Here is an 8,575-nt window from a genome sequence, read left to right on the forward strand (position 1 = left end):
ACACATTGTGACCTAATAACCATTGTAACATTATAAACTCTGTGTGACGTCATAACCAGTATGACATCACATTATTGTTATGACATTTTTAACTTATGGTGACATCACAAAATAACAATGACATTATAGCATTTGCCATTAGGGCATTGTGATAACATAGACACATTATGAATGCCTAATCTGTGATTTCATTGTATTTGAAATGTGGCATGTGGGTTGATAACAGAGACTCATTTTGTTATCATAACCATTTTCACATCAAAATCCCTTTGTGACATCAATTTTGCAATATGACATCACAATGGCAATGTGATGCTAATAAGGCATCGTGATATCACAATGGTCACAAACTCACACTGGGTTTCAGATATCATTGACAGTAGTAGAATCAAATAACATAATAGGCAAACACAACGTGTCTATGACATCAGAATGACAATATGATGTTACAATGCTATGATGGCATTGTAGTTTTACATGTCAAATTGAGCTGGTGGTGTAATGGCAACATGATGTCACAATTATAATGATGTCAGAAAGGATTTTTTATATTTCAATGGCATGTCTGATGTCAGTTGTCATTAGTTCTCCATGAGGATATGAATACAAAAAAGTTCTGTGATGTCAGAGAGGCCATGTGTGTTTATAAAGTGGTAAGAGGTCAAAATAGGCTTGGGATGGCACAATGTGATCTGTAATGTCACAATGGAAATAAGATGTCCCATTGGGTTTTTAATGTCACAGTGGTGATGAGGTCACAATGGTTTTGTGATGTCACAGTTTGTAATTTCAGAATGATATATCTAATTTCAACTATTAATAATTCAATATGAGGATACCAGGTGATAGAAGAAGCTTCACAGTATGAGGTCATACTATGCGAAAACCCAATGGAACAGTGATTTCACAATGACATTGTGATGTCTCAACATCATGTTATAATAATGTTTTGATGTCACAATTGGTGACGCCATACTGATGAGGAGGTTGCAATAGATTTGAGATGTCCCAAGGGGTTGGTGATGTCACAATGGCATGTGGGATCTCAATTGTCATTAACTCAGCATGAGTATATGAGTTTGGGAAGGGATTCTGATGTCCCCAAATATATGTAGTCAAAAAGTTGAAGAACTAACAGGTCTGAGATGTCATAAAGTGACACAATGGTTATGATGTCCAGTGGTGTGATATCATGATGTTACAATGGATTTTAGATATCTCATGTCATATCTGAAATATGAGGTCAAACGTAGATTTTCAACTCACAAAAGGCCTAAGATATCACAATGACATGTCACAAAAGTTATGAGGTCAGGAGAGGTATTTGATGTCACAGTGGGTTAGTGATGTAACAAAGGCAATGTGCTGTGACAAAGAGATTTTGATGTGACAAAGGTTATGAGTTCACAATGGTTTCCTGATATCAACCCACATGGCACATTTGAAATAGAATGAAATCCAAGAATAGGAATGCACAACATTACCATGCTTATGTAACTGTAATTCCTCTGTACACTATACTTACAATAAAAAATGCACAGATGAAAAAAAAATGGTATGGTGTCATTGGGATTTGGTGATGTCACAATGATATGATGGTGTCATGATGACAATGTGATTTCACAGTCACAATTTTTGCTCAAAGTATTTGTGATGATACAGTGCTATGTGTGATCACAATTTTCATTAGTTCACTATGAAGATATGGGTAAACAAAAGGTCTGTGATGCCACAGAGGTCATGGGTCTTTTAAATGGTGCTGAGTTAACAGTAGCTTTGTGATGTCACAATGTGATTGTGAAGGCACAACAGCAATGTGATGTCACAATGGGTTTGTGATGTCACAGTAGTTATTAGGTCACAAAGAGTTGTGATGTCACTATTGTCACTATGAGTTTGTAATATTACAAGGACATGTCCAATTTCAATTTCTACAAGTTCACAATGAGGATACAATTTCAAAGAAAGAATCAAGCTCCAAAGAGCATGAGTTTTTAGTCATAACTTGTGTGATATGCTTCCATTAGGATATTTTAGGCCTTTAATAAGCTTAGAATCTGTTTTCAATGTCATAATATTTCAGGTATGACATATCATATAAGAAATTGACTCTGACATCATGACCATTGTGATATCACATTGATAAACATCAAGACCATGGTGTCACATTGTGAACTCACAAATCTGTTAGGACTTCATCACATTTGTGCCAACACAGGTGTTTGGAGACAACACAGTCCCTTTGTGAACTCATATCTTCATTGTGAATTAATTACAATTGAGATTCGGCATGCCATTGTGGCATTTCCAGCCAATTGTGACAGCACAAACCTACTATAGTAAGAACACATTGTGATCTAATAGCCATTGTGGTAGCACAATCCCTTTGTGACTCCACATTTCCATAGTGCTATCACTAAACAACTGTGAAATGATAATCCTCTCATACTCAATTCAGGTATGAAATGTGATACCCGAATCCAGTGTGACATCTATGTCATGGTGACATCACACTGATAGATATGAGCATTTTTTCACATTCTGACAACTCACACCTGTTAGGACTTCACTTTTGTGACAACGCATGCCTTTGGAGACATCACAGTCCCTTTGTGACCTCATATACTCATTGTGAGTTAATGACGGTTGAGATCACATGTCATATTTTGATATCACCAACTCATTGTAACATCATACACCTCTTGTAAACTCGTCACTAGTGTGGCATTACCAATTGTGATATCAAAACATTATTAAGTCATCATATTGCAACATCACATTGCCATTGTTATGTCACTGTTCCATTGTGTTTTCAAAAACCTAGTATGTCTTCATAGCATTTTAGAAAATTCATGGCCTTTTTTGCTTGTCTTCTTCTGTGAACTCTTATCCTCATAGTGATATAATATCAACTAAAATTGGTCATGTGATTATGAAATGTGATTTCACAAAACAATTTGATTTCATCACCAATGTGACATCACAAACCCATTGTGAGCTTTTACTGCCATTTGACATCACTATCACATTGCAACATCCCAAACCTATTAGGACCTCAGCAACTTTGAAAATACACATGGCCTTTGTGATACCACAGCCCCTTTGTGTAACTATACCCTCATTATGAACTGGAAATTGATATCAAACATGCCATTTGTGACATCACCAATGTGACATAACATTGTCATTATGACAGCATCAACTACTTTTGACATCACAAAACTACAATGACAAGATAACATTATGAGATCACATTGTCATCGTGATGTTATAGACAGATTGTGAATGCTTGTTTTTAATCTTTTTTTGTCTAACATGGGGTTTGAACTCTGGGCTTGGGTGCCGTCCGTGCTCTTCAGCTCTAAATGAGCTCTCTATCACTTGAGCCACAGTGCCACTTCTGGTTTTCTAGTGGTTTTTTTGGATATAAATCTCATGGACTTTCCTGCTTGAGCTGTATTTGAACTGCTATCCTCAGATCTGAGGCCCCTGAGTATCTACGATTACAGTCATGAGTCACCCATGCCCGGCTTTTTCATTATATTTCAATTTTGACCTGTGTGTTGATATCAGAAACATAATGTGACCCCATGACAATTGTAACACCATAAATCAGCAGTGACATCAAATTGTCATTATGACACCATTAGCTCATTTGTGATATCACCAAATGACAATGGCATCATAACATTATAAATCACAGTGACATTGTTACATCATAGACATAAGAGTGTTATGGCCTATTCTGTAAATTCATTCTATTTCAGAAACCCACTTTGACCATATAACCATTGTGATATCACAATCCTTTGTGACATCACATTGCCATCGTTATGTCATTAACCTGTTGTGCCATCACAAACCAGTACTGTCCTTATAAGTGTTGTGACATGCTGCCATTTTCATATGTTAAGTCATTTGTGAGCCCATAATCTGTTTTCAATCTCATATTTCTGGCATGACAGGTGATATCATAAATCCCCTGTGACATTAGTCTGCCAGATATGATCATTATGTCACATAGTGACATCACAAAACTGTTTGAATGGCATCACATTTGTGACAACACATACCTTTGTAGACATTACAGTCCCTTTTTAAACTCATATATTCATTGCCCATTAATGACAATTGAGATCTGCCATGCCACACTGACATCATGAACCCATTGTGACATCACAAACTTTTGTGACCTCATCACGAGAATGGTATCAACAACTAATTGTGGTATCAAAGCTTTATTTTGACATGATATTGTGGTATTGCCATTGTGATATCACTGTCCCATTGTGTTTTTACAAACCTCTTATGGCCACATCACATCTTAAAAAATACATGGCCTTTGAGACTTCAAGCTTTTTCTGTGAACTCGTGTTCTTATGACCTCAACGCCAAGGATACAAACAATAGAGTCACATTTAATATAATAAACCAATTTACACTAGAAAGGGGACTTTGATTACCTTATCCTGGACTGGATACCCAGGTCCAAGAGCAGCCTTAACCACCAAACCTCAGGCCTCCAATGGGCAGCCCTACTGGTCTGCAAAGAAACAACCAAAAAATTATGATCTCCAAAGCTTCAGACCTCCATGGGCAAGGCTTTTTACTTTTCAATTCCTCCCTCCTTCACTACAGACCTGTCTTTCATTCCTGGTCTTTCCCTTTTTCCCTTCCACCCTTTCCTTCTTCTCTTTAGGCCTCTCCATTCTCCACAGGCCTGCCCTACTCTGTCCCAGTGACCAAATGCCAACCTTCTGCTCTCCCTCAACTTCCTCTCTTCTCAGGTTTTTCCCTTCCTGCTGTCTCACCACTTTCTTCCATCCGGATAGCTCCCATTTTTATCTCCCCTTCCAATGCTCTGAAAATGCAACATATATATACGTTATACACCTCCTCACTCCAACGGGCATCCTGCCTAACAGTTTTCAACCATCACTTCCCAAACTGCCCAATGCTCAATCACTTCCTGACAGCTCTTTATGTGAGGCTTGACACCTCCACCTTTGGCGGCATTCCCAACTCTCTCTGGTGGGCCAGGCCAAGAATTTACAATGATTATCGGCTCCCACAGATAATTCTGGCACCACTGGTTATTACAGTATCCTCATAGTTAATTAGAATAAATTGAAATTGTATACATCATTGTTATATTACAAACTTGATGAGACATCACTAACCCATTGTGACTTCATCACTGTGGTGACATCACAAATCGATTGTGATATCACATTGCACTTGTGCCACCATAAACACATTGTGACATCCCAAACTTATTATGACTTCTGAAGATTTGAAAAAAAGCATGGACTTTGTGACATCACAGGTCCTTTGTGTACCCATATCCTCATTTTGAGCTAATGACAATTGAGATCAGACATGCCATTTTAACATCGCAAAACCTTTGTGACCTCATCACCTGTGTAAAATCACCTTGTCATTATGACAACATCAGCCCACAGTGACATCATAAAACAAAAATGATGTCATAAATATTATGACATCACATTGTCATTGTGATGTCACAGATACATTGTAATGCCTATTCTTTGATTTTTTTCTATTTCAAATGTGGCAGGTGGGTTGATATCAGAAATACATTGTGACCACATAACCATTATGACATCACAAACCTTGATGATACCTATTGCCATTATGATATCACTAACCCACTGTGACATCACAAAACTGTCCTATTCTCATAATTTTTTGACATGCTGCCAGTGTGATCCCTTTAGCCTCTCTGAGTTCATACATTGTTTAAATCATATTACTTCAGGATTAACGTGATATCAGAAATCCACTGGGACATCATCACCACTGTGACATCACACTGCCAGATGTCATGAAAACTGAGACACATTGTGACATCACAAACCTGTTAAGACTCATTACACTTGTGCCAACATATGCCTTTGGATACATCATTATCCCTGTGAACTTATATAATTGTCAATTAGAGATCTGGCATGAGATTGTAACATCAACATCCCATTGTGAAATCACAAACCTATGTGACCTCATCACCTGCATGGCATCAGCAACTATTTGTGACTTCAAAACAATACTATCTCATGTAATGGTAACATTACATTGCCAATGGGATATCTTTGTCCCATTGCATTTTCACCAACCTATTATGTCCTCATAATATTTTACAAAATTCATGGCCTTTCTCACTTCTAGCTCCTTACGTGAACTCGTATCTTCATTGTGATCTAGTAGAATAAAATTGGACATGTAATGGTGATATTACAAATTCATTTTGATACCACTATCTAAGTGTGACCTTGTCACTACTGTGACATCACAACGCCATTGAGACATCACATTGCCACAGTGATATCACAATCACCTTGTGACATCTCAAACCTGTTGTGACCTCTTAGCACCTTTGAAAAAGCACATGGTGTTTGTGACATCACAGTAACTTTGGATAATTATATCCTCATTGTGAACAAAGAACAACTGAAATCAGGCATGCCATTGTACCATTACAAACACTTTGACATCATCTCCAGAGTGAGATCACATTGTTTTGATACCAACAGCCCATTGTGACATCCCAAAATGACAATGACATCATAGCATTATGACATCACATTTTCATTGTGAGGTCATAGAGACAATGTGATTGCCTATTCTATGATTTCATTCTATCTCAAATGTGGCATATAAGTTGATTTTAGAAACCCATTGTGACCACATCACCATTATGACATTACAATCTCTTTGTGACCTCATATTTACATTGTGAAATCATTAATGGAATGTAACATCATAAACCTGTCTTGTCATCTTAAATTTTGTAACAGGCGACTACCTTGACCTGGGCTGGATGCCCAGAGCTAAATGCAGCCTCAACCATGGACCCTCAGAACTTCAAAGAGCAGCCCAGCCATTTGTTAACTGTTCTGCAAACAACCAAACTCCAAAATAATGATCTCCACAGCTCCACATTTCAAAGGACAAGGCTTTTTCCTTTCTCTTCATCCTCCTTCTCTAAAGACCTGTCCTACCTTTCAGGTCTTTTCATTTTTTCCTTCCACCATTCCCTTCTTCTCTTCAGGCTGCTCTACTCTTGAAAGGCTTGTCCTGCCCTGTGGAGGTGGCCAGTTGCCGTCCTTCACCTCCTTCTCTCTCTCAATTTCCTCTCCTCCCAGGTCTTTACCCTCTTTCAGTCTCGTTACTTATTTCCTTCCAGGCCTTTCCCCTTTTTCTCTCCTCTTCTGTTGCTCTGAACATGCAGCCATTATATAGGCTGTACCCTTCTCCCACTGTGCAATATGTTTCTTGCATAACAGTTTTAAATCATCACTTCCCTAATGTCCATGCCCAATTACTTCTTGGCAGCTCACCATGTGGGGCTTGACATTTTATCTCTTTCAGCAGCATGTCCTCCCCCCTCCAGTGGCATGCACCCACCTCTCTGTTGGTCCAGACTAGGAGTTCATGTTGACTATCTGTTCCCGTGAATTATAGGGGTACCGCTGGTTATTACAGTGACCTCATGGTGAACTAGGAGCAATTGAAATTGGACAAATAATTGTGATATTACAAACTCATGACATAACTAACCCATTGTGACCTCATCACCACTGTGACATCACAAACCCATTGTGACATTGCTGTTTTGACACGAGGATCACTTTGTGACATCCCAAATCTATTATGACTCCTTATAACCTTTGAAAAAATACATAGATTTGTGACATTACAATCCCTTTGTGTACTCAAATCTCCATTGTGAATTATTGACAATTGAGAATCAGACATGACATTTTGACATCAGAAACATTTTTGAGATCATCACAATTGTGACATCACATTGTCATTGTGACACTATCTGATGATTGTGAAATCACAAAACTAAAATGATATGAAAGAATTAGAACTTCACATTGTCATCGTGACATCATAGATATGAATACCTTTTATTGTGATTTCATTCTATTTCAAATATGGCCTATACTTTGATATCATAAACAAACTGTGAATCATAACCATTGTGACATTACAATCCCTTTGTATATCACATTGCCATTGTGATATCACTAACCCACCGTGACATTACAAACCTATCTTGTCATCATAACTTTTGTGACATGCTGCAATTCTGTTACCTTTTAGGTCTTTTTGTCCTCATGATCTGTTGTCGACCTCATTAGATTTCACATATGACATTTGATATCACAAATTCCCAGTGACATCATGACAATGGTGACATCACACTGCTAGATGTCATAACCATTGTATCAAATTCTGACATCACAAACCTTTTAGGATTTCAATATATTTGTACAACATACTTTTAGAGAAACCACAGTCCCTTTGTGAACTCATATACTCATTATAAGTTAAAGACCATCGAGAACAATCATGTCATTGTGACATGCCCAACACATTGTGACATCACAGTGCCATGGTGATATACTAACACACTGTGACATCACAAGCCTGCCCTGTACTCATGTCTTGTGATGTGCTGTAATTGTGAAGTCTTAGGCTATTTATGAGCTCATAATCTGTTTTCAAACTTATATTTCAGTTATGATATGTGATATCAGAAATCCAC

Source organism: Dipodomys merriami, unplaced genomic scaffold, assembly GCF_024711535.1.
Source record: "Dipodomys merriami isolate MVZ:Mamm:240054 unplaced genomic scaffold, mDipMer1.0.p SCAF_684, whole genome shotgun sequence".
Classification (NCBI taxonomy): Eukaryota; Metazoa; Chordata; class Mammalia; order Rodentia; family Heteromyidae; genus Dipodomys; species Dipodomys merriami.